We start from the raw sequence: 16,450 nt of genomic DNA, 5'->3' as shown, positions 1-16,450 counted from the left end.
GTAGATTAGTTGGTTCCTGATAATATTAACCATGAATGTATATGTGTATCATTGTAGGGAAAATAAATTTGGAAAGAAGGGGGGGATGCAGATGTACACTCTAAGCACTAGGAATACTAAATATCAAAATATATGTAATAAACTATCAATTAATATGGTTTTCTATTGAGGTTATTAGTACATGTTTGGGTAAAAGATGTTTGCCCACTGAGGCAGGGACTGATGTGAACGGGTAGATATTCTCTGTAAGCACTACATTACATAATATGTTTGTGCTATATAAATAATTGATATTAAAGAATTAAAATAACATAGTGTATCTGGCAGAGTACACTAAGTTGCCTGAGTCTCAGATCAAAATTCAAGGGGTGTCCATCAACATCAGACAGAATGGTTACAGCAAGCCAATTTAAATAACCTAGTTCCCTAATGTTACAAACAGAAAACTCTGACATGTAGCTGGAGAGTACAAAAAGCAGTGTTTGCTAAGCCAAAAACAATGGGTAGCTTTTAAGAGGGGTGCTGTCCAGGTGGGCCAGGACAGATCCCCAAACCCTAGCATGGTATCAACTAAGTAGAAGTCAATAACACCGGGCAGATCTTTATGTCCCAAGGGAAACCCAGCAACCACCCCAAATGATGTGTATGATAGCACTGCCATAGGGATAGTGCAAAAAGCAAAGGTTGAAACTGCAGCCATAGACCTCTCCTATGATTCACAAAAATGAAAATCCCCATGGAAATGTCAGTGCACATGCCAGCCAGCACTACACAAGCAGCAAAAATAACACTAGTGGAAGGAAGTGACACCAAATTTTGCAGCATGAATGCAGCAAAACATGGTAAGGTACCACCGAAGAAAATTCAGAAAAAAATGTAAATCTGTGAAAACCAATAAAGAGATTATCATATTAATTAACTTAAAAGAATGGGAACATACAGCACTGCTGTTAATGTAAAAACATAGCTGGCAGTAACCAAGCAGGATGTCAACTATATGATGTAGCTCTAAAAAATGCAGGGATCTTGGCAGGGCTGAATGGATACCATGACAATAACAAATGATGGACCATATGGACCTAAAATATTCAGGGAGCCAACAGCCATCTCAATCCTTCAGTAAAAAGAGCAGAGAATAACAGCAGCTATTTCAGATGAGAGGTGAATGGAACAGGAAATAACTATCCTGCACCCTTGGCAGATTGGAAATACATGCACTAAAGCAGTAGTTCTCAAACAGGAACCCTCAAAGCTCATGTTTTCCAGATCTCCCAGCAGGTACACAGGTGTACTCAGTACTCTCTGACACATTTTAAAAGATCCACAGGTGGAGCTAATTATTACACTTGTGATTCTGTAAGGAGACCTGGAAAACATACACTGTTTGGTGTCCTGAGGACCAAGTTTGAGAACCTGTGTACTACGGTGTCCATGAAATAAGGCAAATTACCAGGAGCAACACCCAAGGCCAGTAGATCACTAAAGACCCCCTAAGTCCCAGAGACATGAGTGATACCTTTGTATGCATTGTTTTATGTATTGTCTGTTACGTAGATTTATGTACGTCTACTGTTAATACTGTTTGCATAAAAAATACTACACTATATTGGTTTTCTCAGGGCCGTAGCTAGGGTAGTGCGGCCGGTGCCATCGCACAGGGCACCACAGGTCAGGGGCCGCTGTTTGGGCCTGTCAAATTTCTGTTTATTATCATTCTTGCTTGTAGCTTCCTCTTATGTCATCCACAGCATCTCCTGACCTCTCCTATCTCTTCCCTGGCCCTTCCCCATGAAGCCATGGCCCTTTTTTGGGTGCATTATGTCCCTTTGAAAAATGAGGGGGCGCCAATGCTCTTTCTGGCACAGGGCACCAAAAAGTCTAGTTACGGCTCTGGGTTTTCTATGGGCCTGATTCGAGTCCTATTTTAAGGTCTGTTCATCTGTTCAGCAGTCCTGTCCCTTGGAAAAGTCCTGAATACGTTGTCGTACATGCTTCCTGACAGTAGGAGTGGTACCTGCACATCAGATAAGCTTTCATTTGTTTATTTCTTGGTATTAACAATACTTACCTTTTGAACACAAGTTCATTAATTCTAATCACTACACTGTCAGGCGCACGTCTTTATTATTTTTCAGTGTATGTATGTGTGTGTATGTATATCTGTGTGTGTGTGTGTGTGTGTGTGTATGTATGTATGTGTGTGTGTATATATATATATATATATATATATATATATATATATTATAGTCCACCAAGCGCTGCACTCAACGGTCTTAGAAATAAAAACTTCCTTCAAAAGGTCATAGCTGCAACGTTTCGGGCTTTATTGTCCGTCGTCAGGCTGCACATATATAAACCAGATAAGTGTACATGCTTACCTTAAATACCCGCTGCCATCCCTGGACTCGCGCCAGGGCTCATCGGCCGTGTCCCGTCCCATGTGCAAGACTTCCGGTCATGCCGGAAGCTTGTCTGCACATCAATGACGTCACCGTAATCAAGGAGACCTGACGCCTACCGAGGGAGACATAAACAAACACCACGCGATTACTTGAAATAAATACAAACAATACAAAACATGAAAAGACATAGAAAGATACCAAAAACATATTATAAAACTATCAGTACATGCGTTAAAGAGATCCAATCAGAGTATACCTAAGATCTAAATACTCACTATTATACATAAACATGCTACTAGGTTATACATGGTACCTATTACAAACTTAGTTGCATCAGAGCTGCATTTTAATGAAAGATACCATAATTTAACTGATCATTCAGACCCTTGGGTCTGACAGTATCTAGGAAATAAATCCACTTAGAGACCAACATTAATAGCCTCTTATTTCTATCGCCCCTCCTACCATCATCTAAGGCTTGATCTATTGCCATATATTTTAAACTGGAGAGATTTTGTCTAGCTTCCAGGAAGTGCCTGGCAACAGGTTGTTCAGACCCCCTCCCACCGATAGCTGATCTGATAGCTGACCTATGTAGGGCCATGCGCTCCTTGAAGGAACACATGGCTTTCCCTACATAACAAAGTCCACATGGACACTTAATGAGATACACGACAAAGGTGCTGGTACAAGTCAGACAGTGTCTTATCTCATATTTTTGTCCCGACTGTGGGTGAAAATTTTTTTTTCCCGCCAGCATATAACTACAAGTCGTACATCCCATACACTTAAAACAACCATTAGTGGGTCTGCAAACTAGGGACAACCTATTTGGCTCCGTTACATCTGAACAAACCACCCAATCTTTGATGTTCTTCCCTCTTCTATAACACGGCCTGATCCTTGTCTTTTTGAAGACTGACAAGTCCCGATCATTTTGTACTATCGCCCAGAGTTCTTTACAGGCCTTCTTGATGGTTCCATGTGCTGTACTATAGGTATGCACCCAGTTCAGAACATCCTCCGATTGATCCTTATCCTTGTATTTCAGTGTCTCTTCCCTTGATATTGTATCAACCTTACTACGAGCTGACATTAAAGTTTTCTCTGCATATCCTCTGGCTCTGAACTTGTCCAGCATTTTGTTCAATTCATCATCCAATATTGGGGGATCACTTGTAATCCTTTTCACTCTTAACAGCTGCGAATATGGCAAGCTATTAATTGTTGATGCTGGATGAAAACTATCAGCTCTCAGCATGGTGTTTCTATCCGTTGGTTTAGAATAGATCTTTGTAGAAATTATATTATCAGACACCTTGATGGTCTTGCACACGGGACAGGACGTGGCCAATGAGACCCGGCGCGAGTCCAGGGATGGCAGCGGGTATTTAAAGTAAGCATGTACACTTATCTGGTTAATATATGTGCAGCCTGACGACGGGCAATAAAGCCCGAAACGTTGCAGCTATGACCTTGTGAAGGAAGTTTTTATTTCTAAGACCATTGAGTGCAGCGCTTGTTGGACTATATTATTATTTGCAGCTGGCACCGCGGCAGTTGATTTCTAAGGGAAGGAGTGGGCAGAACCTGGTCGGTGATTATATATATATATATATATATATATATATATATACATAAAGTAAGTAATGAACACATCAACATTTTTCTCAGTAAATATATTTGTAGTTTGTAATGAAATTTTCACCAAATGTCAGCAACAGCCCATGCAGTCCACACATGATAGGAAATCAAACCATAGATGTCCATAAATTAAGTTGTGTAATAATGTGAAATGACACAGGGAAAAAAATTTTGAACACACTTACTGAAATGTCTTTAATACTTCGTACAAAAGCATTTTGGTGGTAATGACTGCTGCAAGATGCCTCCTGTATGGAGAAACTAGTTGCATGCATTGCATTGTTCAGGTGTGTTTTTGGCCCATCATCATTTTGCACTTTCAAAGATTACACATATATTTATTCATTTTAAAACCTGCTGGTCGCTTTTTATCAATTTCACTATATATATATATGTATATAATTTGTAGGGCTCGGCACTCTCAATACAAGATGATGGCTCCAGTGCACTTCCCAGGTGAGTAATCATGTAGTCAAAGAGAACAGGCGACACAGCACTACTTTGCTACTGATGCCAATGTTTCAGTGTTGTACCACTTTTATCAAGACATTAAAAAACCAGGGGCTATAATCCTAGGTTATTCAAGGAAGCAAAGGACAAAGCATTGAAGGTGTCTAGAATGGCAGCCTTATTCCTGTGAGCAAAATATCCAAAAAAACTAGTTGCTATGGATACAGGAGTTTTCTCGTATATCTTTGGACATTATGAGAAAACCAAAACAAGTTTGGCCCATTATATCTACGGACCATTCCCTTAATATGCTTAAGGATACAAATTACTCCCTAGCATGCAAGAGGGGTAGCAACATCAAAGATTTGATTGTAAAAAATTATGTGTCACAAAATAAACAGCAGGTTCCCATACATTTTCTCACTAAAAAACCTGGAAATTACAAATGCATGGGCTGCATTACATGCAGCCTACTAGAGACTTGCAACATTTTTGTACATCCATGTTTGGGTAAGAAATTCCAAATCAAATATCCCCTTATGTGTACGAGCCACTATGTCATTTATTACATTAGGGGGTGAATTTACTAAAGGTCGATTTGGCATTTTGAGTGATTTGAGGTGTGATTTTTCATTCGATTTGGCTTTAGTTTTGCTTTTGGATATTTACTAAAGGCCAAATCGAATGTAAAATTGGACTTCAAATCGAATTTTGAGTCAAATCGGCTTTAAATCGACCATCAGAAAAACATTGATACTTTTACATAGCCCAACACATAAAACCGTTACTTACTATCATTTGAAATTGACCTCAAAATCGTACTTCTAATCGTACTTCAAATCCCCAATACAATAGACCTGCTTCATGCTTTCGATTTGATCATGAGCAGGACAGATTGACACAGATACATGCAGACATGAGTGAAATGCCTGCATGTATCTGGCTGGAAAAAGTAATTAAATAGTTAAAGTTAGAAAAAAATTGACTAGAGGTCCCCCCAAATCAGAACCAGCTCCGGACTGCTGAAACCCAGTTCTGGTTGACTAAGTACAGGGAAAATATGATGTAGAGTCTCCCTGTACTCGGTACAACCAGCACTGGGCTATGGGAAGCAGGGCTGGTTCTGGATTTACAGGGAAAAATTTGCGTAGGGTCTCCCTGTAAATCACGGAACCAGCCCTGGACCCTTTCTAACGGGGGACTGATGCCACAGCCAGGGGAGCCCTATCACCGGGCCCTCCAGCTGGAGCATCAGCCCTGACCGTTAGTCAGCCCATGCCAGGGATCCCTTGTGAGTTGGAGACCCCTTTAAAAAAAGGGGTCTCCCTCTCCAGGGCACACCTATCCCGGGGCTATCCCCACCACCCCATGGCGGTGGGTGGCAGGTTGATTGTGTGAGTGATGTGTAAAAATAGAAGTGATAAAACATTTGTCTTTCCAGTAGAACTGCAGGTCCCAGCAAGCCTCCCCCGCATGCTGGTACTTGAAGAATCACAAGTACCAGCATGCAGGGCATTAAGGGCCCACGGGGACCTGTAGTTCACCTGTAAAGAAATGTTGAAAGAAACACACACACACCTTACACAGTATAACTTTAATACATACATACATGCATGCATATATACATACATACATACACACTCACACATACTCACCTATATTACCTCTAGTGGTCCCCTTGTCCAGTAGTCATCCATGGGTTAAAATAAGAAAATTAAAAACCCGACCATTAGTAGACAGTTTAGCAAATACAGAAGACTGGTTAATAGCGAGGCAGAAAACAGACATTGGCTAAATGCATTGAAGTTGATATATAAAAAACAGGGGTCAGACAGAAGCATAATTTAACATACAGAATTCAGTACACAATGGTTTGCAATTAATGTGGGAAGAAGACTTACAATAATAATAATAATAATAATAATAATAATAATAATAATAATTTTATTTATATAGTGCTTTTCTCCCATAGGACTCGAAGTCGCTTTACAGGCATCGGAAAACCTGGTACATTGTACAAGGATTTGGTGTTGCAAAAGAATAGAAAACCACACCGAGATAATTAAAATCAACCGAAACCTAGTGAGCACAATAAGCATATTGTGGGGTTGGTGCAGACATTTTGGGAAATGACTTCCATGGGTTATATATTCCACTCACAAAGGTACCAAATGAGGCAGGGCGCACTACATAGGATTACCCTGGGTGGAATAGGTTGCGCCTAGAAGAGATGACACAAAATGGGTGGTTGCAAAAATCCTGATACTCATAGTAGGGTCCCAACATAATAGTCAGGTCCATGTATTTTTCATCCCATCCACGAGTGTACCAGGTGAGGCAGCCATGGTGGGTGCACTACGAAGGTTGCACTGTGAGTGATAAACCATACAAGGACCCAAGGAATATATGGGAAAACTGACACATGTGGCAGTATGATATACCCTTTGTGAATAGATCCACATGAAGTACATCCTGCCCATTACAAGAGCTCAGTCAGAAAACAGGCCAGGTCAGTACACAATAATTACAAAGAGGGATCAGGCAGAAGATTAATTAAAATAAAGACAATGGTCAAAAGCCATAGTTACTAACAGAGGGTTTGTGAGCTCTGTCCAGAGCAGATACAGTACATTGACAATCACATAGCATTGTTTTCTAAGGTGTATATTCTCTATAAGCACCTGGGTCATGGCTCCAACCAACAGCATTTGCGTATAGTTCAACACTATATCATGAGCTGTGAATCTATCTCAAGCTGCTGAAATGCTCTGCTGGAACCTCTGAGAGTTAAATCATTGGGCTAACATTTTGAAGTGAGTGGCATAATTTCAATAAAGTGTACTATTCTTGTTAAAAAAAATACATTTGCACCCACATCTTTCTTTCATAATGTTGTTCAGTGGCAGAACACAGCATAACTAGGCCCTATTGCAAAATTCAAGGGAGCATCTGGCAATGTTAGTCCAACCTCTTGAGACCCCTACTGTACTCTTTTTTTGAACTTTTACAGAGGCCTATGCAAGAGGAGTGAATCCCCCAACTGAGTCACTGCTGAACAGTGGCATAGCCTGGGAGGAAGCAGGAAGAGTGAATGCTCCCCCTAACACAGTGTATCTGAAACTGTGGCTATAATTTCCAAACTTTATGTGTACTTGTCCTCCTCCCCTTTATATGCATATCTCCAATTTCCCACCTTTCCACCTCTTCTACTTATGTTTTCTCCCATCTGCTCCTACAATCCATTACTTACTTTCTCTACACTTTCTCCTCTCCATTTATCCACTTATTTCCTCTCTAAACCTTTTTCTCTCCTCTTCTTCTTTATGTGTAAATCAAAACCAGTGCAGAAGTGCAGCCATGTCCACCACTAAGTAACAAAATCTAAGGCTGACAGGTAAGCTCCGTTTTATTATTTTATTCATCTTTGATGAGTGTTGTTAAAAAATGTGGAGTAGTAGTTTTCTGCATGGGAGTCCAGACAGTGTTTGTCCCAAAGTGTTGGGTAGTTGGAAGATGTATCCACTGTGTGCAGCAATTGAATGGTATATTTCCATCTCCAGAGGGCATGGTCATGCCCACTATAATAAAGTTACACCCCTGGCATGATTTGGTCATGCCACATTCCTGTTTTCCCCTCTCTCACTTAATAACCTGGCAACACCACTACATCCAGGCTGCAGTCCCCAGCATTGACAATAGTACAGCATCTAGCATTTTATAAGCTGTGGAAGTAAACTAAAGAGTCTGTAACAATCCGGGTGCTCTTTTTAAAGCTTTACCACTACCTAGAGTTTTATAATGTAGCCAAAAGTTTCTGTAGTGCACAGTGAGCATGCTCCTGCCAGTACTTGAGCTGTTTAAAGATTATGAATATTTGCTGTCCAGAAGATGATATACTACTATAAATTAAAAAATATAGTACTGTAAGTACGAATTCAGATGGATCTATACAGCTGCATCACATGGTAAGCATAAGATATTTGATTATATATATTTTTTCTGTTCAGTTATCTGTTTATTATGTAGGTGATGGGTCTGCTTTTAATAAAGAAGCCTTAATATGTAGAAGGATGGACTATGAAAGACACTTTCACTGTTTCCACAAGTTTGATACAAAATTCTTCAGTAGTATTGCATTTGTAAACATGAGGCTTTGGGAATTAATGCAGAGGGCTAAATAAGCTAGATCAAAATTCAACCACAAGGTTGTTAGAGCTGGGCCCCTTTAAGATGTTAGTGGTTTACTTTTTATATGTTCATTTTTTGATGATGTAGTAATCTCTCAGGCTATCATAGTTAAGGGAGTGTTTATGGGATTATTTTATTAATCACTGGCAACTATTTCTTCCAATTGCTGCTTGAAACCCTTCAAAACCTCCCCTCAATTCCTGTTTTTGTTGTGGTGGTGGTAAGAATGCTTGGTTAGTTGAGTTGTCATTATTTTAGTTGAGTGTGCTCTCCTCAGTCAGTGACAAAGGAGTCTATCCAGGTGTGTCTAATTTTTTAGAGTTGAAAACCAATGTCTCAGATTGAAATGTATTATTATCTTGTTTTATGTTGTCCATTCTTGTTATATGCCACCGTACAAACTCTAAGCAATCAGAAGGAAATTTAAGTATGAAGGTGGTTCAATAAGTAAGGTAACAATATCTCTCATGTGTGTAATGTTCTCTGTTTCATTCTAATTTCCCACCAGGCCAGAGCAGGTACTGTAGACCACTGCTTCCATTCATGGCCATTAGACTGTGCCTCATATCAGTCATAATGATCCAATGTCATGTAAGATGGCAGGGCTAGTGGAAACATGGTCAAACATTGAGGTGCATAGTGTGATCAGACTTCTGCGTTACATCAGCAGCTTAAAATTCTTTGCTACTTTGTCAAGGTGCACAGTAATAATGCCATGTCACAGAAACAAGTTTTGGGCACTGCCTTTGATAACAGCGGGCAGACATTCAAGATGAGCAATGATCCGGCTGGCCAAGCATGTCCACCACAGATGATAATTTGTGCCACATTAAAGATCCTATTCAGGAGGGCAGACTCTTTTGAGTTAGTGATGTTGCTGATGAACTGAACATCTCAGTGGGTACTGTGCAAAACATCGTTCATGAGCAACTGGGGTACAGGAAAAAGTGTTCATGCTGGGTACCAAAGATACTCACAGAAGTTCAAAAAAACAATATGATGGGATTGTCTCTCATGCATATGACACAATACCATGAGGAGGGAGTGCAGTTCCTGCAGCATATTGTTACAGGCAATGAAATGTCGGTACATAATTTGAAACTGGAGACAGAAGCAAGCATCCATGATAAGGAAACATGCATCATCCCCACCTTCAAAAAACTTCAAAAGAATTCCATCAACAAAAGAGGTCATTGTGAACATGGTTTGGAAAAGGGTGTGCCTATTGTTTATTTCCACACCAAGGGATATACTGTGAATGCTGTCAACTACTGTGACACATTGAGCCAGTTGCAGAGGTTGAAAGCATCCTAGTTTGCTGTGAACAGGCATCATATTGCTGCATGATATGTCCAGGCTTCTCTCTGCCAACTGCACACGTGAGTTGTTACTGTGCTACTATTAAGGGGTACTATTAAGGGGTACTGAACCATCCTCCCTACAGCTCTGACCTGGCACTGAACTATTTCTATCTCCTTGGACCATTGAAGAAGCACCAGGGTTGAAGGCAATTGGCAACCGATGGCGAAGTTCAACAAGCCATCATGTCCTGGCTTCAGGTGCTTGACACTGATTTATTCTATATAAAGATAGATTCCTTTGTGTACCGTTGAAACTAATGCTTAAACAAGTATTTAGACTATGTTGAAAAATAATCCATACATAGGCCATACTATTGATTAAACGAACAGATGTGTCCTTACTCATCTAGCCTCAATATGCCATTAAGTGCGATATGCCTGGCATGATTATGCCGTCAGGTCCTGTGCTACTCTGCTAGTGTCATGCATCTTTTTTTGCCGAAAATGCTTCTAAGGCGCAATGCGATGCAGAGGTAGTGCTGATTAATTTGATATACAGTATGACACTTGTATATCTGTGTGCAGTCTGTTAACAGAATTTGGCATGGAAAAAAGCTGCGGCCACTGCATGCTGATTAAGAGACTTAGCCATACACAGATATACAAGTGTCACAAATCAAATCAATCAACACAATCTTCTGGTGCATCCTAGTTCAATTGCGACTTAGATGCATTTTTGGCAAAAAAGGAAATAAAAAAGTTGCCCAGCGCTAGCAGAGTCTTCTAGAACCAAGCACGCTGAATAAGTATGATTTGAATAAATTTACTCAAGATGTCTTGTAAGGGGTAGAAGCACGATAATATCAACCATTAGTGAGTAAATGCACCTTTAATTAGATTTATTACTATTAATATTTGTATATTTCAGCAAACACAAAAGCTTTCTTTTTTTAAATACAGTGCGTGTGTATATCCAGGATCGGTATGAAATGCGTCTGGCGGTTCAAATGCTGATGCCAGAAAACTGGCAGTGAAGATCCCGACAGGTAAGTATTTAAACTATTACTAACTTAACCCTCTCTTAAGGGTGCCTAACCCTAACCTCCACCCACAAGTGCCTTGTCCTAACCACCCCTGTAAGTGCCTAAACCTAACCCCCCTTCCCTGCAGCCTAAACCTAAGTCTCCCAGGGGGGTGCCTAACCCTAACCTCCCAGTGGGGGTGCCTAACCCTAACCTACCCTTCCCCTACCCTAACCCTCCCAGGGGGGGCCTAACCCTAAGTCCCTCCCAAGAGCCCCTAACATAAGTCTCCCCCGTGGCTGTCCAAGCCCGACTTACCTTCATAAGTATGCCGGGCGTCGGGCTCCCGACGTAGGTAAAATGACAGGCATCAGGATTTTGATGCCTGTCATTAGACCCCTGCCGGGATTAGACAGTCGGGAATCTGGCGGTCGGCAATTCGACCATCGACTTCCTGACTGCATCCTGTATATCCAGTTAACTGAATATTAAAACAATTATTTCAAATATAACAACTGGACTTGTACTTCTGTTGATATTTTTCTGTGTGTGTTTGCAGAATGCACACAATTTAAATTTTATAGAAAATGAAACAGGATTTTTTTACCAGCTCATTTCTTGAATAAAAAATGTTCATTAATATACAAATATCAAACACCAAAAACTTAACGAATTGCTTTGTCAAAATCTCAATTTTTGGCGGGGAGAATAAGTTTATTCACCCACATTGGTTAATGGGTTTACCTGCATGAATAATTAATCACATGATCCACCTGTTGTTTTGATCTTACTGGTGGTGGTATCCATTTAAAAAACTCAGATTTTGTCCATTATACTCAGGAAAACTTTTTCTGTGCATTTGTAGGATTTCATGAGAGATTGCTACTACAAAATTAACCTCCATCCTGTTTGGATTTTTAATTCTGCCAATTGGAATTGATCCACTTATAGACCTAATTCGTAGATTATAGACTTTCATCTGACTGTGATGAGAACCTACTGTAAGTACAGTAGAGCCAGTTTCCATTCTGTTTGTGTCCATTGGTTAAAGCAACCCCGATCTATACATATTATGGCCTTTATACAGTATTTGATTTTAGACAATCATTGTATGGATTGATGCATGGGTATGTTGACTATACACAATATTTTATAATATTATAGCAAAATATCAAAAAAAGAACTACAAGGCAGCAGCTTGGAGGTTTGAGTGTCCAGATTGCTCATTTGTTTTAAACAGTAGTAGTCCTGTTCTCTCCCCTGATATTTTACATTGCATAATTGTATAGTAATAATCAGCTATACAGATTATGAGAGAAAATTTTATTTTTATTTTGTATAATAATTAACAATTATTTTTTTTTAAGATAACACAAATTTAAGTTTAGCATAACAATATACTGTACATGTATGAACTGGGTTAAAAATTACCTTAAGGAAAATAATTTCAACTTCACAATAATACTTTTAATACAGTGTGCTTACATCCAGTTGATTAGACTGTATTTGCTTTAATTCTTGAGGACTCACACATGTTTAACAAGTATAATTCATTAATAATGTCACTGGGTATTATAAGTGTGTCAAAGGGAGCATTTGCATGTGATTAGATAAAGACCTTAGTGTCACCAAATGTATGAAGTACGTACCCTTATACAATATAATTGTGGTCTTTTAATATGCGACCACTGACCCAAGCTTGTTATTATCTATTATAGTTTATAATAATGTATCTCTTTATGATTAAATGATGATGCCCCGCAGAACACTATGATTAGCATTTCAGTTATTTATAGATTGTGTCAGAGCAGTAATAAACATAAAATGCTGTTAATGTGTGGCTAATGAAATCTGGACATGAACAAGTTTATGAATTTATATAATTCATTTGAGTGTTCTAACAGAGCTGCTGGTTCTCGTCATAATTCATAAGTCTTAGTAGGGTTCACAGATTAGGTGGTAGATTAATTATTTGCTACAAAAAAAAGTCAATGGGTTTTTATTGTCTTGGGCTGAGATAAACAGCTTGGCCGGTTTCATAAAGCGGATGCAAAGTGATTTTCATAAATATATTTATTAAGCTTTAAATGCTTTTGCAAAAGGGAAAATTAATTTTCTGTTGTGAAACATGCAAAACCAAATAATGATGCAATTAGATAGCAAAAGGTATGTTAGACTGATTTACAGAGTAAGGCGGAGAGGACGGTCAATATAAATCAACTCATTTCATATGTCACTACAGAAACTTGAAATGACACCAAGGTAATGACAATGAATTGTCTTTTTCTTTTCATTCTCTCTTCGTGCATTATGTCTCCCTTTGTATCAGTATACAACTTGCTATGACCTATTGTTGTAACTGGCCTCCTTTTACTTGTGATAATCGGAGATAGTTGTGAAATTTTCTGATTTTGGCTGCTTTAAGGGCCACCAAGAAGTTCAATCATTGAAGAATTTGTTGATGGAATGGTTTAACATTTTTCTTTAAAAAGTTGCTGTTGAACAACAAATGACATAAAAAAAACTGTTACAGTAAAAAAATAAAAAGATACTGTAAACATAGTTGTCTTGAATCGGAGTCGCATGCAAGTATTATTTGCACTGCACATGTGTCACATCTGGGATTTTTTGCACCGAGCATGCGTCCAAGGTGAACATATGCACCTCTATGGATCTGTGGGTTATTGTGACTAGCATGGAAGTAAGGTGGATCTCTGCTTGTGAATAACTGGGTTTAACTTTGTGGCAACAGAACATTCACACTTACCATAAGTTTGCCTTGGGCACGTAGACGGAATTTGGGCACTTAGACGGAATGGTGGCCTTTTCTGAGTAAAGATGTGCGCAGACCTTGCGTTTTGGTTGTAAATCATCATTGTGTTAGGATTCTGGCAAAACCACCCTCAAGTGTTTTTAGCTTTTTTAAGCATTTAAAAAAATCCAAAACCTAAACCAAATCATGCAATTTGGACCTGTGTTTGTTCCTATAGTATTTTCAACACTATTAACATTAATTTCCACTCATTACAGTCAATTTTGACCACCTCAAAGTCCCTGAAATCATTAGGTGGGCTCTTAAATGCAATCCAAATACGCGAGATCCATTTTTTAGAGTTCCATTTAGTATAGAGTTTAGTGCTGTTGCAATTGCATGCTAATTGTGATGATGGCTGTCCTCACAAATCCATCTATAGGGGCGTTGAAGCCCTGTAGATTGTGTGCCACTCTGAATCAGCCATGATATATTTTATTAAGTAAGCTCTTACAGGCAGGACCCTTCTTCATCATATTCATCCATAGTACTATCCTTGCTTTCAGTTCTCCTTGTCTCTTGACTCTTACTGTAGTTCCATGCTTACCTTCATTGAGTATAGACTCACTGAATGTTGAACTGCCTTCTTCTCCCTGTGACTCACCTCCACTTGCCTGTCAAGATACAGATAGTTACCCTACCCATGTCTATGTCCTATCTATCTAGTTTGTAAGTTTATTTCTCAGTGTTGCTCCTCAGATACTGTATGTCAACTTACATTTTCTGTACTTGTAATATGTCAAGTGTCACTGTAACTTTATATATAACCTTACAGTTGAGCAGAAACTATGTGGCATCTAAAAAAAAATTGAATACCTTTTTCTATTTTAATAAAATAATAATGGACTATTACAAATAATACATATTTGAATTGCTGAAAGTAAAACTATCAGACAAATGTCAATGTTTTCAAGCAGAAGTACAACAACATTTCTATTGTAACTTACTTTAAATTACAGTATGCTGGGCTGACAATGGATTTCATTGCATACTTACCAACAATTTATAAGGAGCTACCATTGTATTTTTTTGGTATGGTCATGGTTTGGGTGGATCTTGGTGTGATTTGAAAGGATCTTAGCATAGTTTTGGGAAGATTGGAGTCTTGGCCTATTTTGTATAAATTTTCCAATGAAGAAATTATGTTCAGTACAGGTTGAGTCTCCCAAGGAATTCTGAAAACCGAAAAAAAACAATATCTGAAATGCTCCTGGTTCCGAGCATTTCGGATATTGTTTTTTTTCAGTTTTCAGAATACCTTTGGCCGGGGTCAGATGAGTGCTGTGGGAGTCTTTGAGTGTCACGGGAGGCCCAGCGGGAGTCGCGGGGGGGTCTGGCGGGTGCCGCAGTGGGTCCAGCCAGTGCAACAGGTGTAATAGGAGGCTGGACATATGCTGCAGGGGGTCTGCCGGGTGTCAGAGGGATTTCCAGTGGATGCTGTGCAAAGGGGGTCCAGCATTTGCTGTGGGTGTAACAGGAACCTGCAGGGGGTCTGGAGGTTGTCACTGGAATTTCTGGCGACTGTATTGGGTCTGGCGGGTGCTTCAGGTGTCACCGGAGGTCGGGCGTGTGCTGCAAGGATGTCCGTCAGATGTCGTGGGGGTCCGGTGACTGTCATGGTGTCTGAAGTGTGCCGTGGGGGAGATTTGGCATGTGGAGGAGAAGAAGAATCATATTTTCTGGTGAGAGAATGCCTCTGAAGCCACACCCACCTTCTAGTCATTGGCCATGGATACTAGTGATGTCATGACATCGGGTCACGTCATGATGTCACGGCTGCCCTGACATATTTCAGTTATTGGAATATTTCGGTTTCTAGAAATTACAGTTATGGGAGACTCAACCTGTAATAATAAATCATAAAGAATATACTTAATTCCTTGTGCACCTCATTTCTATTTACAAAGCTGCTTTTTACCAAGGCATTTTTTAAAAAAATGTGTAGCATTTTTATTATTATAGTGAAGAGGCTCTACTGTAGCACTTCAGTGGTGGAACTAGAGAAGTGCCTTGCATAAAGTATTGGAAATGTTGTGTGTGCAGGTGTTGATATTGCAGAGATCTTAAGTGAGCTTTTATATATTGGCAGATGCCTACAAGTTGGTAGGTGCATAGTGGATGTGAACATAGAGGTTAGTCCACTCCTTGATTCCAAACCACTAGGTTTTATTGAAGATAACAGGATACAAATGATAGAAGATAAACAGCTGTCAATACAAAAAGGTAATAATATATATTGGGCTATGTGCTGTACAGGACTGTGAGGCTCCAATACAGACAGTGACAAGCTTGGGCACATGCAGACCATTTTATAGAGCCAAATTAACAAGTTCTGCAAATGCAATTTTAATTGGGTTGACCTTTCAGTCTGGAAATCATACATATGACAACTAATGCATTATATACATGTGATGGTATTGTGGATTATGAGTCACACAGTTACTGTAGAGACAGGTTGTAGCATTTAACCATTTAACTACATGTCAACATAATTGTCCCAACTTCAGAAGCTGTAAGAGTTTGATTGCTTATTCCTTTGATAGTGAAAGGGTTAAATTTGGTTAACTTTGTGTACCATTCCTTATTGCAGCTGAAATGCCTTGTTGCAACTTAATAGATATACCAGTAAAT

Source organism: Taudactylus pleione, unplaced genomic scaffold, assembly GCF_031769625.1.
Source record: "Taudactylus pleione unplaced genomic scaffold, aTauple2 ptg000201l, whole genome shotgun sequence".
NCBI classification, from domain to species: Eukaryota; Metazoa; Chordata; class Amphibia; order Anura; family Myobatrachidae; genus Taudactylus; species Taudactylus pleione.
The sequence above is the reverse complement of the archived record's forward strand: the minus strand, read 5'-3'. Positions refer to the sequence as shown.